Source organism: Thamnophis sirtalis, unplaced genomic scaffold (assembly GCF_051295495.1).
Source record: "Thamnophis sirtalis isolate CommonGarterSnake01/CBP01778 unplaced genomic scaffold, rThaSir2_p1.2 scaffold_11, whole genome shotgun sequence".
NCBI classification, from domain to species: domain Eukaryota; kingdom Metazoa; phylum Chordata; class Lepidosauria; order Squamata; family Natricidae; genus Thamnophis; species Thamnophis sirtalis.
In genome coordinates this window covers 1,959,144-1,974,242 of record NW_028261391.1, presented here as the reverse complement: position 1 = coordinate 1,974,242, position 15,099 = coordinate 1,959,144, and the positions used below count along the sequence as shown (strand labels likewise).

General features: G+C 45.8%; 1 long non-coding RNA gene across 1 annotated transcript in view; it reads left to right on the top strand.

Annotated features, from left to right (window-relative positions):
* Positions 1-253: 253 nt before the first annotated feature.
* The window catches only part of LOC148043419 (uncharacterized), a 33,241-nt gene continuing 18,395 nt past the window's right edge, over positions 254-15,099 (top strand). The window contains exon 1 of the long non-coding RNA XR_015697960.1: positions 254-874. This is a non-coding gene — a long non-coding RNA (uncharacterized LOC148043419). The remainder of the gene's footprint in view (positions 875-15,099) is intronic.

Sequence of the window (15,099 nt, the reverse complement as noted above, 5' to 3'; positions counted from 1 at the left end):
GGGGTGGCGACTCCCCACCCCCTGCACCCTATACATGCATCCCCCCCCATGCCCCATAAATTCTACCCCCCCCCTTTTTAAAAAAAGGACCCCCTCCGGGCTGCAAAGCATGGGATGGCAGAGGGGGGGGGTTGGAATTAGGCAGGTTTGACACGGGGGGGGAGAGAGAAAGTTTTGATTCGTGTTCAGACAAACAAATGGAGCCGCCGCCCGGAAAGAAAGCAGCGGAGCGGGGGGGGGACAGGGGGGGAGATTTGCCCTTGGCGAGGGGTGAGCAGAAATCCTGATCTGCGCCTGGGAGGAAGGCGGCTTCCAGCGCCTTCTCACGTGCAAAGAATCCCCAAGGAGGGCGAAACGGGGCAAGAAGGAAGAAGGCCGGCGCGGGATCAGGAGCTGGAGTTTTATTTGGGGAATTGGGGGGGAGTTGACGTGTCGGGAGCCGCCTGGAGACGGACGGACGGACGGAGACCAGAGACCGGAGCCTTTGCGGGTCGTGGGAACGGGGAGAGAACGAGAGAAGAGGCGGGGAAGGGGGAAGTTTCCCTCCCGAAGGAGGACGGCCGGGAAATCCACCCGGGACGAAGAGGCTGCGGAGACCCCCCCCCCCAGCGTGGTGGGGACATCCCGCAGGATTCGCGTGTCTTCAAGGACGGGACACGGTCTCTCCGCACCCCGCGCCCCGCTTTTGCAGAGGAAGCGGGGGATGGGGACGCAAGAACGAAGCAGGCCGGAGCAACGACCGGGCTTTCTTGGAAACCTCACCCCGCGTTTGTATGGGGCGCCGGGTGAGGAGGAAGAGGGAGCCAGCCGTGGAAGGGCGGCCGGAGCACGGATGGATGGCCTCTAGGGCGTTGGAGGACGCGGAGCCCTTAAGGTAATGCCACAAAGGGACTTGGGGAGGGGGTGTGTGGAACCTTCCCCGGCTGAGCAGACACTTTTTGGGGTGGGGTGGGGGGCGCGCGACCCTCTTTGCAACGTGAGTTTCTGGAAAGCGCCCCTTTTTGCAAGAGGGGCAGCCCGAGGGGGCGGCTGGGCGGGGGGGGAGAGGGCTAGCTTGTCCGGGGGTCTTTGGAGGGGGGGGTTGATGGCAGAGGGGGAACCGGGGAAAGGAGGAGCACCCCTTCCCCTGGCTTCTTCCGCCCCCCCTCAATGGCAGAGGGGGACCTGGCCGCGTCCTCGCCTGCCCCTTGAGCCGGGCTAAGCTGCACGTCCGAATCCGGACCCTTTCGGGCTTGTTTGTTTACTTAGGGACGCTCAACCGCTTCATTGTTGCCAGATGATGGGAAGGTCTAAAAATAACCCCCGCGACTTCCCCTCCCCTGCCGGGCAGAAGGGGGGAAGGGAGGGAGGGGGAGGGGCGCCCCCAGTAGGGACTGGCGCCGGAGTCCCCTGTGGGGGGGGGTCGCCTTTTGGGGGTGTTGGGGGGGGCAGCCGCTTTGGAAGAGGAGGGGGCGATCTGGGGGAGGGGGAAGAACAGAAAAAAGAGGGGTTTATTTTTTTAATCTTATTTTCAGCCCAGATGAAAACTCTCCGGAGCTTCTCGGGCTCCGGCCAGGCGTTTCGGAGAAAATAGGCGGTTAAAAATAAACGGGTGATTCAGGGAGCAGATTTCCCCCAGATTTGCCGAGAGGCTGAATTCAGGAGGAACTCCTGGGATGACTTAAAAATACTGCAGAGAGAGATTCTCCATATATATATATATATATATAAGAGGGAGAATATAGGGAGAATCTCTCCCTGCATTTTAAGTCATCCTAAGAGATCCTCCTGGATTCAGCCTCTTAGCAAATGGAAGAGTTCTTCCTAAGTGTGTGTACATATATGGCTATATGAATATGTAGCAGATAAGGTATATAGGTTCTCTATCTATATTTATATAATATACATACACACACACACACATATATAACTATTATATATGTTATATAACACACACACCTACGCACACATATTTACATATGTATATTATATATGTTATATATGTTATATTATATAACATATGATATCATACATATGTATATATGTGTGTAGGTGTGTGTGTGTGTGTCTGTATGATACCAATATATATACATACACGTACATACATATTATATATGCATATATAACATATATATATTAGATTTCTTTTACAACCCCCGGTATGCCCAAATATGGGCATATATATATATAATTTATCAGCACAAATACCACACACACACACACACACACACACACACACACACATATAATATACATACATACATACATATATATATATATATATATATATATATATATATATATATATATATATATATATATTATTTATCAGCACAAATACCACACACACACACACACACACACACACATATAATATACATACATTTTCATTTCATTTTATTTAAATTTATAGGCCGCCCTTTTCCCTGAGGGGACTCAGGGCGGCTTACAATTAATGGGAAGGGAGTGTAGGACAAAACACAAGAAAGAAAAAAAAGTGTGAATAAAAAAAAATAAACCGATAAAATATATATACATACATACATACATACATACATACATACATACATACATACATACATACATACATATGAAAGGTATATATTAATAGATCATAGATAGATAGATAGATAGATAGATAGATAGATAGATAGATAGATAGATAGATAGATAGATAGATAGATAGATAGATGATAGATGATAGATAGATGATAGATAGATGATAGATAGATAGATCTAAAATATGGAGGTAGGGGTATGTGTGTGTGTGTGTGTGTTTGTATCATCTATCTTCTATCATCCATCTGTGTTTGTGTGTATGAATGGTGTTTATTAGGGTTGTATGATGTCTGTAGATGCCATACACTAAATAAATAATCTATCAAATCATCCATCCATCCATCGTGCTCTCTATCATCTCTTTCCCTCTGTCTGTCTCTTCCCTCATTTCTTATCTGTTTGTCTGTCTGTCTGTCTGTCTGTCTCTCTCTCTCTCTCTCTCTCTCTTTATCTTCCTGTCTCTCTCTTCTCTCTGTATCTGTGGATGGGTTGATATTAACCCCATTGATAGGCAGGCACAGATAGCTAGGAGAACCTACTTATTCTGATTTCCCCCTAAATGCCCCTCTGTATTCAACCGCTGGTCTCAAAGTGGCTGTTTCCCCCTTTCCCCCTCCGCCTTCTGTTTCTCCCCGTCGGGTCCCTAATGAAGGAAATGTCTCTAAATGGAACCTCCATTTCTTGGATGAAAGAATGCAAAATGGCATCTGACTTTGGGCTCCCCAAAAATCTACCCGTCCATTCTTAAAACTCCAGATAAGCCGACTTAACGTTATTCCGTGCTTTTTGGTCATGAAAACAAGCCGAAGCGGGGGGAAAGCCAGCTTGTAATTTCATAATACCAAAATGGGGTGTGGGGAGATAAAACGGCCTGCTTTTTCCATTTTTATTTTACCCGTAGATAAAATACCTGCTCCTTTTTTATAATTGCAAAAAAATAAATAAAAATACAGCAAATGATTCCTAAATCGACTGTCGTTTGAAAGCAAATATTGACAAAGAGCGATGGGTATTATTACTCAGAAAAACTCTAAAGCAGTGTTTCTCAACCTTGGCAACTTGAAGATGTCTGGACTTCAACTCCCAGAATTCCCCAGCCAGCGAATGCATTCGCTGGCTGGGGAATTCTGGGAGTTGAAGTCCAGACATCTTCAAGTTGCCAAGGTTGAGAAACACTGCTTTAAATGATGAGACCCATTGGTTCAAACTTTGAATTTTAGCCTTCCTCACTGCAGGGCTACAGGAAATCATCAGCCAGGGTGACTCAAGAAATCTCGCCTGCGTTTTCTCGGTATCCGTCTTCGCTCTCTGCCCTTGTTTGATCTCAGGCAACGAAACACACTTGGGCCCCCGTTAAGCCTCGGATGTGGCACCACCAGGAAATCCCACCACCGGTAGCTAGAGGAGGGTTTGGGAGGGGAAAAAAATGTCCCAGAGAAAGGGAGACAGAAATATTATCTCTTTCTTTCTCGGTGCCAGGAAGTTTGCCCAGTCACTGTCTGTGTCCAGCTTAAATTGCAGAACTCAGAAGTCTTGAGTCTCTGCCTGTCCCTCGAAATCCCCAGCTGACGCGGGATTCTCCTTTGCAAGGATGGCATTTTCTGTTCATGTAATTTGTATGCTGCCCTTATTGTTGTTTTTTTTACAAATAACTCAAGGCAGGAAATATATCCAATAGAACGTTCTCTTCTCTTCCCCCCCCAAAAAAAAACACAACAACCCTGTGAGGTAGATTGGGGAGAGAGAGTGAGGGACTGGCCCAAAATTACCCAGCTGGCTTTCCTGACTAAGGCGGGACTAGAACTCCCCGTCTCCAGGTGATTGGCCCAAATTCATCCAACCGGCTTTCCTGACTAAGGCAGGACTAGAACTCCCCACCTCCTGGTGATTGGCCCAAAGTCACTCAGCTGGCTTTCCTGACTAAGGCGGGACTAGAACTCCCCGCCTCCTGGTGATTGGCCCAAAGTCACCCAGCTGGCTTTCCTGACTAAGGCGGGACTAGAACTCCCCGTCTCCTGGTGATTGGCCCAAAGTCACCCAGCTGGCTTTCCTGACTAAGGCGGGACTAGAACTCCCCGTCTCCTGGTGATTGGCCCAAAGTCACCCAGCTGGCTTTCCTGACTAAGGCGGGACTAGAACTCCCCGCCTCCTGGTGATTGGCCCAAAGTCACTCAGCTGGCTTTCCTGACTAAGGCGGGACTAGAACTCCCCGTCTCCTGGTGGTTGGCCCAAAGTCACCCAGCTGGCTTTCCTGACTAAGGCGGGACTAGAACTCCCCGCCTCCTGGTGATTGGCCCAAAGTCACCCAGCTGGCTTTCCTGACTAAGGCGGGACTAGAACTCCCCGTCTCCTGGTGGTTGGCCCAAAATCACCCAGCTGGCTTTCCTGACTAAGGCGGGACTAGAACTCCCCAGCTCCTGGTGATTGGCCCAAAGTCACCCAGCTGGCTTTCCTGACTAAAGCGGGACTAGAACTCACCATCTCCTGGTGATTGGCCCAAAGTCACTCAGCTGGCTTTCCTGACTAAGGTCGGACTAGAACTCCCCATCTCCTGGTGATTGGCCCAAAGTCACCCAGCTGGCTTTCCTGACTAAGGCGGGACTAGAACTCCCCGTCTCCTGGTGATTGGCCCAAAGTCACCCAGCTGGCTTTCCTGACTAAGGCGGGAGTAGAACTCCCCCTCTCCTGGTGATTGGCCCAAAGTCACTCAGCTGGCTTTCCTGACTAAGGTCGGACTAGAACTCCCCGTCTCCTGGTGATTGGCCCAAAGTCACTCAGCTGGCTTTCCTGACTAAGGCGGGACTAGTACTCACAGTCTCCTGGTGATTGGCCCAAACATGATTTTCACACCTAAGGCAGGACTAGAACTCACCATCGCCTGGTGATTGGCCCAAAGTCACCCAGCTGACTTTCATGGTTCAGGCAGGACTAGAACTCGTGGTCTCCTGCTTTTTTTTTCATCCCCTCTCCCTTCCTGGTCCCTGGACTTTCCCTTCTCATGGGACCCGTTTAAGTGTTAGAATGGAAGGGCTTCCAACGGGACCAGAGGAACAATTCCTACGCCAGCCAGAGGGGGCCCCAGCGAGCAAGAGGAAATCTTGTTACGGACTTTTTCGATCCAATCAAGTCACTTTTCATATTTCTTTGCAAGTAATCCAGCAAAGAGATCTGAGATCTTGGCTGGCATATAATTCCAACTCTTAAATTAAGGTCTCGTGAAGGACGCTTAAACGAGGACGCGTCATTTGCCTGAAGCTTCAAAGGGTGGAATCGTGGAGTTGAGCAAAAATAACAAAATGGGTTTTTGCAAACTCCGGCTTCAATAAAAAGCTTTCCCTTCCATTCTTAACCGTAAACCTCCAGATAAGCCAATTTACCGTAATTATGTGCACTTTGGCCACTTAAACAAGCCGAAAAAGGGAGGCCGGGAGGGGGGGGGGGGAGGGATGACATTGTTTCCTATGTCGAAGTGAAAAACATCCTGTTTTTTTTAATTTTATCCGTGGATCAAATATCTTACCTATTTTTAATAATTAAAAAAAACATTGCTGGTATAATTCCTGCTAGTAACTGTCATTTGAAAGCAAATATTGATGAAGAATGATGAGTATTATTATTATTATGCAGAAAAACTCTAGATCAGTGTTTCTCAACCTTGGCAACTTGAAGATGTCCGGACTTTAACTCCCAGAATTCCCCAGCCAGCGAATGCTGGCTGGGGAATTCTGGGAGTTGAAGTCCGGACATCTTCAAGTTGCCAAGGTTGAGAAACACTGCTCTAGATGATGGCAAATAGTGATGAAGAATGATGAGTATTATTATTATTATTATGCAGAAAAACTCTAGATGATGGCAGTGATTGCCAAAAACTCTGAACTATTCTTATTATTATTACTATGCAAAAGACCTCTACATGCCATGCTAATTTTTTAAAATAAAATATTATATATATGATAGTAATATATAATATCAATATTACATATAATTAACATGGCTTTTAGGGGGAAACGCAGAATCACTTAACATCCATGTTACTAACTAACAACAGAATTTTTCACTTAACAGCCGTGGCCAGAAATTTCGCTTAACTGTGAACAAAATTCACTTAACTGTCTTGATAAGCAAAAGAAATTTGGGACTAAGTTGTGGCTGTAAGTAAAAGACTACCTGTATATATAATTTAATTTGGGCCCAAATTAATTTAAGCTTCAAAGCTTTATTTCAACCGTATTTATAGCTATCAATCTGGCACACAGAATTTACATTTCCCATTTTCTGTCACGCTCAAATGCTCTAGAACAATATTTTTTTTTCCTTTGGGGATCACCTAGGCTGCTGCCTATTTTGTAATATGACTCTGATTCAAGTTTGACTTGATATGACTATTTTTATTTCCTATTTCTTAAGCACCCATCTCTCCGGCAGCGAGGTCTCCCCCCCCCCCCAGGCGGTATAACATGTAATTAATGTATAAACCACAGAAAACAGTCATATTCAAATATTAAAATAAACCACAGAAAACAGTCATATTCAAATATTAAAATTAATTTAGGGTTCAAAGTTGTATTTAAATTGTATTTTTCTTCTTAATTTCTTTTCAGCGGGTTTATTAAAAACCATCCGGAGAGGTTTGAATGTGGGTAGAGCGAAGGTAGCTGTTAATTTGGCATGCAGAGCTTAAATTTGTCTTCCTGTTTTCAGCCACCTCCTTCTAAAATTCAAACTTTGCAAAAGTACCACGGTGTTCATGGATGACCCCTCCCCAAAAATTTGCTCACTTCCATTGATCCCCTTTTGCAGAGACCAAACCAAATCCACCCTCCTGATTAAATGTTGGGCCTTCAAACTTTTCCCTAAATAAAATGCACGTCAGATGATCCCAGAGAATGGAAAAATAAACAGAACTCCTTAGAAGGAGGAGGAGGGAAAAAAAAAAACGCAGGGCACATTATCCAGGGGATGGGATAAATCATGTAAACTTCCAATTTTTTGGGAATATACTAGATTTGCAAAAAAAAAAAAAAGTGGATTTTTTTCACTACGCACCTGAATGGAGAAATAATTTCATTTGGCTGCAAAAACCAGTCTGGTGCCAGAGATTTTGATAACGCAATAACTGACGGGCAAAGGCATGCATTCCCCAGGGCACTCTGTTAAAAGGGTGGGGGGGCTCTTTCCAGAGAACTGACTTGACCCTCTTATCGCAATATAATAAAAAAAAAAGATATTGAAACTCTGGAAAGAGTGAGCAGAGAAGAGCCAAAAAGATACTTCGGGGGCTGGAGGATAAAACATATGAAGAACGAGTGCAGGAATTGGGTATGTCTAATGAAAATAAGGACTAGGGGAGACATGATAGCAGTCTTCCAATATTTGAGGAGCTGCCCCAAAGAAGAGGGAGTCAAGCTATTCTCCAAAGCAGCTGAAAGAATGGAAGAAAAAGAGAAAGAGGGGAAAGAAAGAAAGAAAGAAAGAAAGAAAGAAAGAAAGAAAGAAAGAGGGAGGGAGGGAGAAGGAGAAGAAGAAGGGAAGGATGGAGAGATGGGGAGAGGAAGGAAAGAGGGAGAGAGAGAGAAAGAAAAGATGGAGGGAGGAAAAAAGAAGATAGAAAGAAAGAAGAGAAAGGGAGGGAGGGAGAGAGAAAAAGGAAAGAAAGAAAGAAAGAAAGAAAGAAAGAAAGAAAGAAAGAGGGAGGAAGGGAGGCTTGAAGGCATGATTGCAGTCATCCAATATTTGAGGGGCTGCCCCAAAGAAGAGGGAGTCAAGCTATTCTCCATATAAATCTAATAAATCTCAATCTCAAATCAGCTGAAAGAATGGAAGAAAAAGAAAAAGAGAGAGAGGAAAGAAAGAAAGAAAGAGGAGAAGGAGAAGGGAAGGAGGGAGAGATGGAGGGAGGAAAGAGGGAGAGAGAGAGAAAGAAAAGATGGAGGGAGGGAGAAAGAAAATAGAATGAAAGATGAGAAATAAGAGAAGAAAGGAAGAAAGGGAGAGAGAAAAAGGAAGGAAAGAAAGAAAGAAAAAAAGTGGGAGGAAAGGAGGCTTGAAGGCATAATAGCAGTCATCCAATATTTGAGGGGCTGCCCCAAAGAAGAGGGAGGGGGTTCAAATTATTCTCCAAAGCACCTGAAGGCAGGATGAGAAGCAATGGGTGGATTTAAGGAGAGACGCAACCTAGAATTAAGGGGAAAAAATTCCTGACGGTGAGAACAATTAACCAGTGGAACAGCTTGCCACAAGACCTTGTGGGTGCTCCATCACCGGAGGTTTATAAGAAGAGATTGGACAACCTTTTGTCTGAAATGGCAGAGGGTCTCCTGCTTGAGCAGGGGGCTGGACTAGAAGACCTCTGAGGATCCCTTCCCACTTTCATTATTTTTTGTAGGGGCTCCTGTTTGGCTCGATGTGGCCCATAAATTAAATATTGCAATGTTGCCACTTGGGTTAAGTTTGTCTTGCCTTCATTCAACACCCCACTCCAGAGCCCCCAAAAATATCCGCAGCTTTTTCCCATTTTGGATAAAGCCTCTTTTTTCTTGACTCAGTAGAAATGGAAGAGCAGAGATGTCCCTTTGGCCAGGGGACAGAGAATGGGGCAAGATTATGGACCAACTTTCTTTGGGAGAAAGAAAGAAAGAAAGAAAGAAAGAAAGAAAGAAAGAAAGAAAGAAAGAAAGAAAGAAAGAAAGAAAGAAAGAAAGAAAGAAAGAAAGAAAGAAAGAAAGAAAGAAACAGCCGTGGAAGGACCACATGGAAGGTGAAATCAAGACTGTTTTAATCCTGGAGCAACTTTCAAAACAGAATAAGAGAGTTGGAAGGGACCTTGGAGGCCATCTAGTCCAACCCCTTCCCCAAGGCAGGAGATCTTGTATCTAAACCTAACTCTAAACCTTGTGTCCCAGACAAATGGCCCTCCAATCCCTTTTCAAAACCCTCTAGTGATGAAGAACCCACAGCTTCTGGTGGCAAGCAGTTCCACTGGTTAATTGTCCTCAATGTCAAGAAATTTCTCCTTAATTCCAGATTGCTTCTCTCCTTGATTGCTTTCCATCCATTTCCTTCCTTCCTTCCTTCCTTCCTTCCTTCCTTCCTTCCTTCCTTCCTTCCTTCCTTCCTTCCTTCCAGAATCATGGGACTGTAAGGGACCTCAGAGGTCCTCTAGTCCAACCCCCTGCTCAAGCAGGAGATCCCATCTCAACCAAATGGCCTTCCAGTCACACCTTATAAACCTCCAGGGATGGAGCACCCACAACTTCCTGGTGGCAAGCCGTTCCACTGCTTAATTGTTCTCACTGTCAGGAATTTTCTCCTTCGTTCTTAGGCTGCGTCTCTCCTCGGTTCGTTTCAGTTAAAATTCAGCTAAGCTGCTAGTCCTCAAGGGTGGTGCTTCACACACAAGCCTTGATGGTCTCGGCGGGCAATTTCTGAAGGCTGGGAACGATTTTTAGAACAAACAACCCCTGGCAACCTTGGGCTTGGCACACAAATCAAACTTTTGAAGGGCACGCAAAATTTCAAGAGAGGGGCCCTTGCCAACTGGGCAGCCTGCAAGGGATAATATATTATTCTGGTGTATTATTTTATTAATTAACCTTTTTGAACAATTTTATTCTGTTTATCCAAATCCCTGGATGGGTAAATAGACTCTCTGGACATCCAATAAAAACGAGGTTGCCTGTTTTAATACCTCGCCAATTAGCATCACATTCAATGTGCATCTTAAACCTAAAATATTTACCGTATGGGCTGGACAGTTAATGCAAACTTGGGTTAAGTTCTTTTTTTTGGGGGGGGGGGGAGAAGGATCACTAAAAGCCCAACTGTATCATCCGATTAAAAAATCATTAAAAAGTTGGTTGCCAAGGGAAGTACCGACCTTCCACGCGATGCAGCTAAAATTTAAACTGAAGTTCGGGAGACGAAGCACAGATAGAAGAAGCATCCCTTAGGAAACAATAAAATAAAAAAATAAATAATCCCGTTTGCTCCGGTTTGAAGGCTGAGGGAGGTGTGCAGTTGTGGGTTTAAATCTTTATTTTGCGTTGAATCACAGGCAATGAGGGTGGCTAACAGATTTTGGGGTGCGGGGGGGGGGGAAACCTAACCAATGCCTGGAGGCCAGCAGCAAAAAATAGCAGAATAACAGAATAAGAGAGTTGGAAGGGACCCCGGAGGTCTTCTAGTCCAGCCCCCTGTCAGAATTACAGAATAAGAGAGTTGGAAGGGACCCCGAAGGTCTTCTAGTCCAGCCCCCTGTCAGAATTACAGAATAAGAGAGTTGGAAGGGACCCCGGAGGGCTTCTAGTCCAGCCCCCTGTCAGAATTACAGAATAAGAGAGTTGGAAGGGACCCCGGAGGGCTTCTAGTCCAGCCCCCTGTCAGAATTACAGAATAAGAGAGTTGGAAGGGACCCCGAAGGTCTTCTAGTCCAGCCCCCCGTCAGAATTACGGAATAAGAGAGTTGGAGGGGACCCCGAAGGTCTTCTAGTCCAGCCCCCTGTCAGAATTACAGAATAAGAGAGTTGGAAGGGACCCCGGAGGTCTTCTAGTCCAGCCCTCTGTCAGAATTACAGAATAAGAGAGTTGGAAGGGACCCCGAAGGTCTTCTAGTCCAGCCCCCTGTCAGAATTACAGAATAAGAGAGTTGGAGGGGACCCCGAAGGTCTTCTAGTCCAGCCCCCTGTCAGAATTACGGAATAAGAGAGTTGGAAGGGACCTTGAAGGTCTTCTAGTCCAGCCCTCTGCCCAAGCAGGAAACACCATTTCACCCTTCTTAAAAACCACAACTTCTGGAGGCCAAGGGATTTCAGAGAATGGAGGCCTCTGCTGGAGCCAAAAAGGGTGTGATTCCCCACAAGCCAGGATTTGTGGTCGGCTCCAGGTTTGTTACTTTTGAAGGCCAAAGCTGGTTTCTCCCAAAACGGGGGCTGGGAGGGGTGGGGTGGGGGTGCCAAGCGCCACAAGAGACTCTGGCGTCTCTTGATTGCCTGGCAGGGCGTGAAGTACAGAGCCATCCCATCAGCTGTTGGGGCTAAAAGCCATGGCAGGCTGCCTGTCCCTCAAAGGACAACAACACAACAACACCAGGGGGGCCGCTGCCAAGCCCCCTCCCCACTCTCGAATTAGAGGTTTCGGAGATGAGGGGCTCATCACAAATTCTCTCTCTCTCTCTCTCTCTCTCTCTCTCTCTTTCTCTTTCTCTCTCTTTCTCTCTCTCTGTGTGTCTTTCTCTTTCTCTCCCTCTCTCTCTTTCTCTTTCTCTCTGTCTTTCTCTTTCTCTCTCTCTCTGTCTTTCTCTTTCTGTCTCTCTCTGTCTTTCTCTTTCTGTCTCTCTCTCTGTCTTTCTCTTTCTCTCCCTCTCTCTCTTTCTCTTTCTCTCTGTCTTTCTCTTTCTCTCTCTCTCTGTCTTTCTCTTTCTGTCTCTCTCTCTGTCTTTCTCTTTCTCTCCCTCTTTCTCTTTCTCTCTCTCTGTCTGTCTTTTTCTCTCTCTCTGTCTTTCTCTTTCTGTCTCTGTCACTCTGTCTCTCTCTTTCTCTCTGTCTCTCTGTCTGTCTGTCTCCCTCCCTCTCTCTTTCTCTGTCTGTCTCTCTCTGTGTCTCTTTCTCTCTCTCTCTGTCTCTCTCCCTCTCTCTCTCTCTGTCTTTCTTTCTCTCTGTCTGTCTGTCTGTCTCTCTCTCTCTGTCTTTCTCTTTCTGTCTCTGTCACTCTGTCTCTCTCTTTCTCTCTCTCTGTCTCTCTGTCTGTCTGTCTCCCTCTCTCTTTCTCTCTGTCTGTCTGTCTGTCTGTCTCTCTCTGTCTGTCTCTCTCTGTGTGTGTCTCTTTCTCTGTCTCTCTCCCTCTCTCTCTGTCTTTCTCTTTCTGTCTCTGTCACTCTGTCTCTCTTTTTCTCTCTCTCTGTCTCCGTCTGTCTCTCTCTCCCTCCCTCTCTCTGTGTCTCTCTCTTTCTCTGTCTCTCCCCCCTCTCTCTTTCATCCTCTCTCTCCCTCTCTCTCTTTCTGTCTGTCTGTCTCTTCCTCTCTCTCTTTCTGTCTCTGTCTGTCTCTCCCCCCCCCCTCTGTGTGTGTGTGTTATGTACAGGTCCTGAATTTGCAGGGTGGAGGGAGAAGCTGGCAGGAAGGTGGTTCGTTCCTGGGTCTTGGGATTTGCCCTGGGGCACCGTCTGCCGGTCTCTTAAAAGGGCTGGCTGAGGGTGCCACCCTGCTCAGATCAGAGGCTTCAAAGGGAGTGAAGTGGGTGGCACGAAGGTGGAGAAACAACTCCTGGTGTGGATCTGTTCAAAAGACTTTTCCTTTCTTTCCTTCCTTCCTTCCCCCTTCTGCCTTTTTTCTTTTTCTCTTTTTTCTTTCTGTCTCTTCTCTTTTCTCGCCTTCCTTCCTTTTTTTTCCCTATCCCCTCCCTTCCTCTCTCTCTCTCGCTTTCATTTTCTCTTTTCTCTTTCCATCTCTTCTCTTTTATCGCCTTCCTTCCTTTCTTCTCCCTCCCTTTTTTCTTCCTTCCTGTTTTCCTTCCTTCCCCTTCCCTCTCTGTCTTTTTCATTTTCTCTTTTCTCTCTCTGTCTCTTCTCTTTTATCACCTTCCTTCCTTTCTTTTCCCTCCCTTTTTTCCTTCCTTCCTGTTTTCCTTCCTTCCTTCCCCTTCCCTCTCTGTCTTTTTCATTTTCTCTTTTCTCTCTGTGTCTCTTCTCTTTTATCCCCTTCCTTCCTTTCTTCTCCCTCCCTTTTTTCCTTCCTTCCTGTTTTCCTTCCTTCTCCCCCCTTCCCTCTCTGTCTTTCTCATTTTCTCTCTGTGTCTCTTCTCTTTTATCACCTTCCTTCCTTTCTTCTCCCTCCCTTTTTTCCTTCCTTCCTGTTTTCCTCCCTTCCTTCCTTTCTCTTTCTTTCTTCCCTTTGATCTCACCTCCTTCCCAACCTTCCCTCTCTTCCAATTCTATTTTCCCCTTTCTTATTTATCTTTAACTCCCATTTCTTTTTTTCTTTTTCAGCTTCAATGAAGCAATTTTTGTTTTTGTTTTTTTTAAAAAAGAGAATGCAATTTGCCTGAAATCACTCGGTTTTGGTAAGGCACGAGTCAGGATTTAAAGGGCAGTTTTTCTCCCTTGCCAAAACATTTCCGTGGCACATAACCTGCTCTTAAACCGAAAGCACGTCTTTTAATCAGCTAGGAACACGCTCAATTAAAACTTATTACAGGGACGAGCTGAGATTTGCTTGTTGTTGACGGACACTCTGTACATTTCCACCAAGCTTTATAAACCAAATTGGGTTGTGTTGTGTACATAGCACTTCGCACACTAACGCTGCCCCCCCCCGCTCTCACCCACTTCTGGATTCTCATCTCCTGATTATTGCCATCCGAAGAGGCCGAGTGCTACGCCTGCCTGCCTGCAAATCGCAGCTCGCAAACTCAGTGAAAAAACTTTCAAACCGAAAACCTCCTTTTTATTTATTTCCTGGGAATTAGAACAATTAACCAGTGGAACAACTTCCCTCCAGGAGTTTTGGGGTGCTCCCTCACTGGAGGGGGTTTTTAAAGAAGAAATTGGACAGCCATTTGTCTGGAATGGCTTAGGGCAGTGTTTCTCAACCTTGGTGACTTTAAGTCCTATGGACTTCAACTCCCAGAATTCTGGCTGGGGAATTCATAGCTGGCTGGGGAATTCTGGGAGTTGAAGTCCATAGGACTTAAAGTCACCAAGGTTGAGAAACACTGGCTTAGGGTGTCCTGCTCGAACAGGGGGCTGGACTAGAAGACCTCCAAGGTCCCTTCCAGCTCTGTTATCAATCTAAAAAAATAAACAAACCCAAATTTCATCCTCCTCTTCTAGAAACCTGAGTCCTTTTTTCGCCCAGTGCAATGCCCTACAACCTCATCAAGTTTGCACATGGGACGAAACCTCACACTTTTCTTAACCCCGTCAACGCCAATTAAGCTGTCATGGGGTGTTTTTCACACTTGGCTCCTTTCATAATGCATGTTTCCTGGGGAGCTGTGATGCCAAATTAAATCTGGTGTGGTTTTTTTTGTGTGTGTTTGTTTTGTTGTTGTTCTCCCTGCGAATTTTAGCCAGGGAACATCATACTTTTTTTTCTCTCTCTCTCTCTCTCTCTCTTCGAGAATTCGAACCTGGCTCCATTCCTTGGTGGGAAGGAGGATGAATTCGGGGTTACCGTTAGGTGGGTTTTACAGGAGGAAAGGATACGTATTTCATGCTCTTTTGGGGGGGGGGGGGTAAGTCACACCTTTTTGTGCAGTTGGTCCCCGTGATTGTATCATCGGCAACATCAGCCAGAGGCTGCAGGAGGTGTTAAAAAAGAAAGATTTGATCTTGCTTGCTTTACCTTAACAGCTGTGGGGGCTGGTAAACATCATCTGGGCTTGTAATTTTAAAAAAAATTATGGAGGTTTGTTTGTTTTGTTTTAAATTGTCATCAAGCTAACCATCTCTTTGCTTTCTGGCTCCCTTCTCTTTGTCCTTGTCTAAGAAGGAGCAAAAGGGGACTCTCTTCACTTGAGCTGTGGCAATATGGTCGAAAACAAACTTGTCACGACACTGCGTAATAA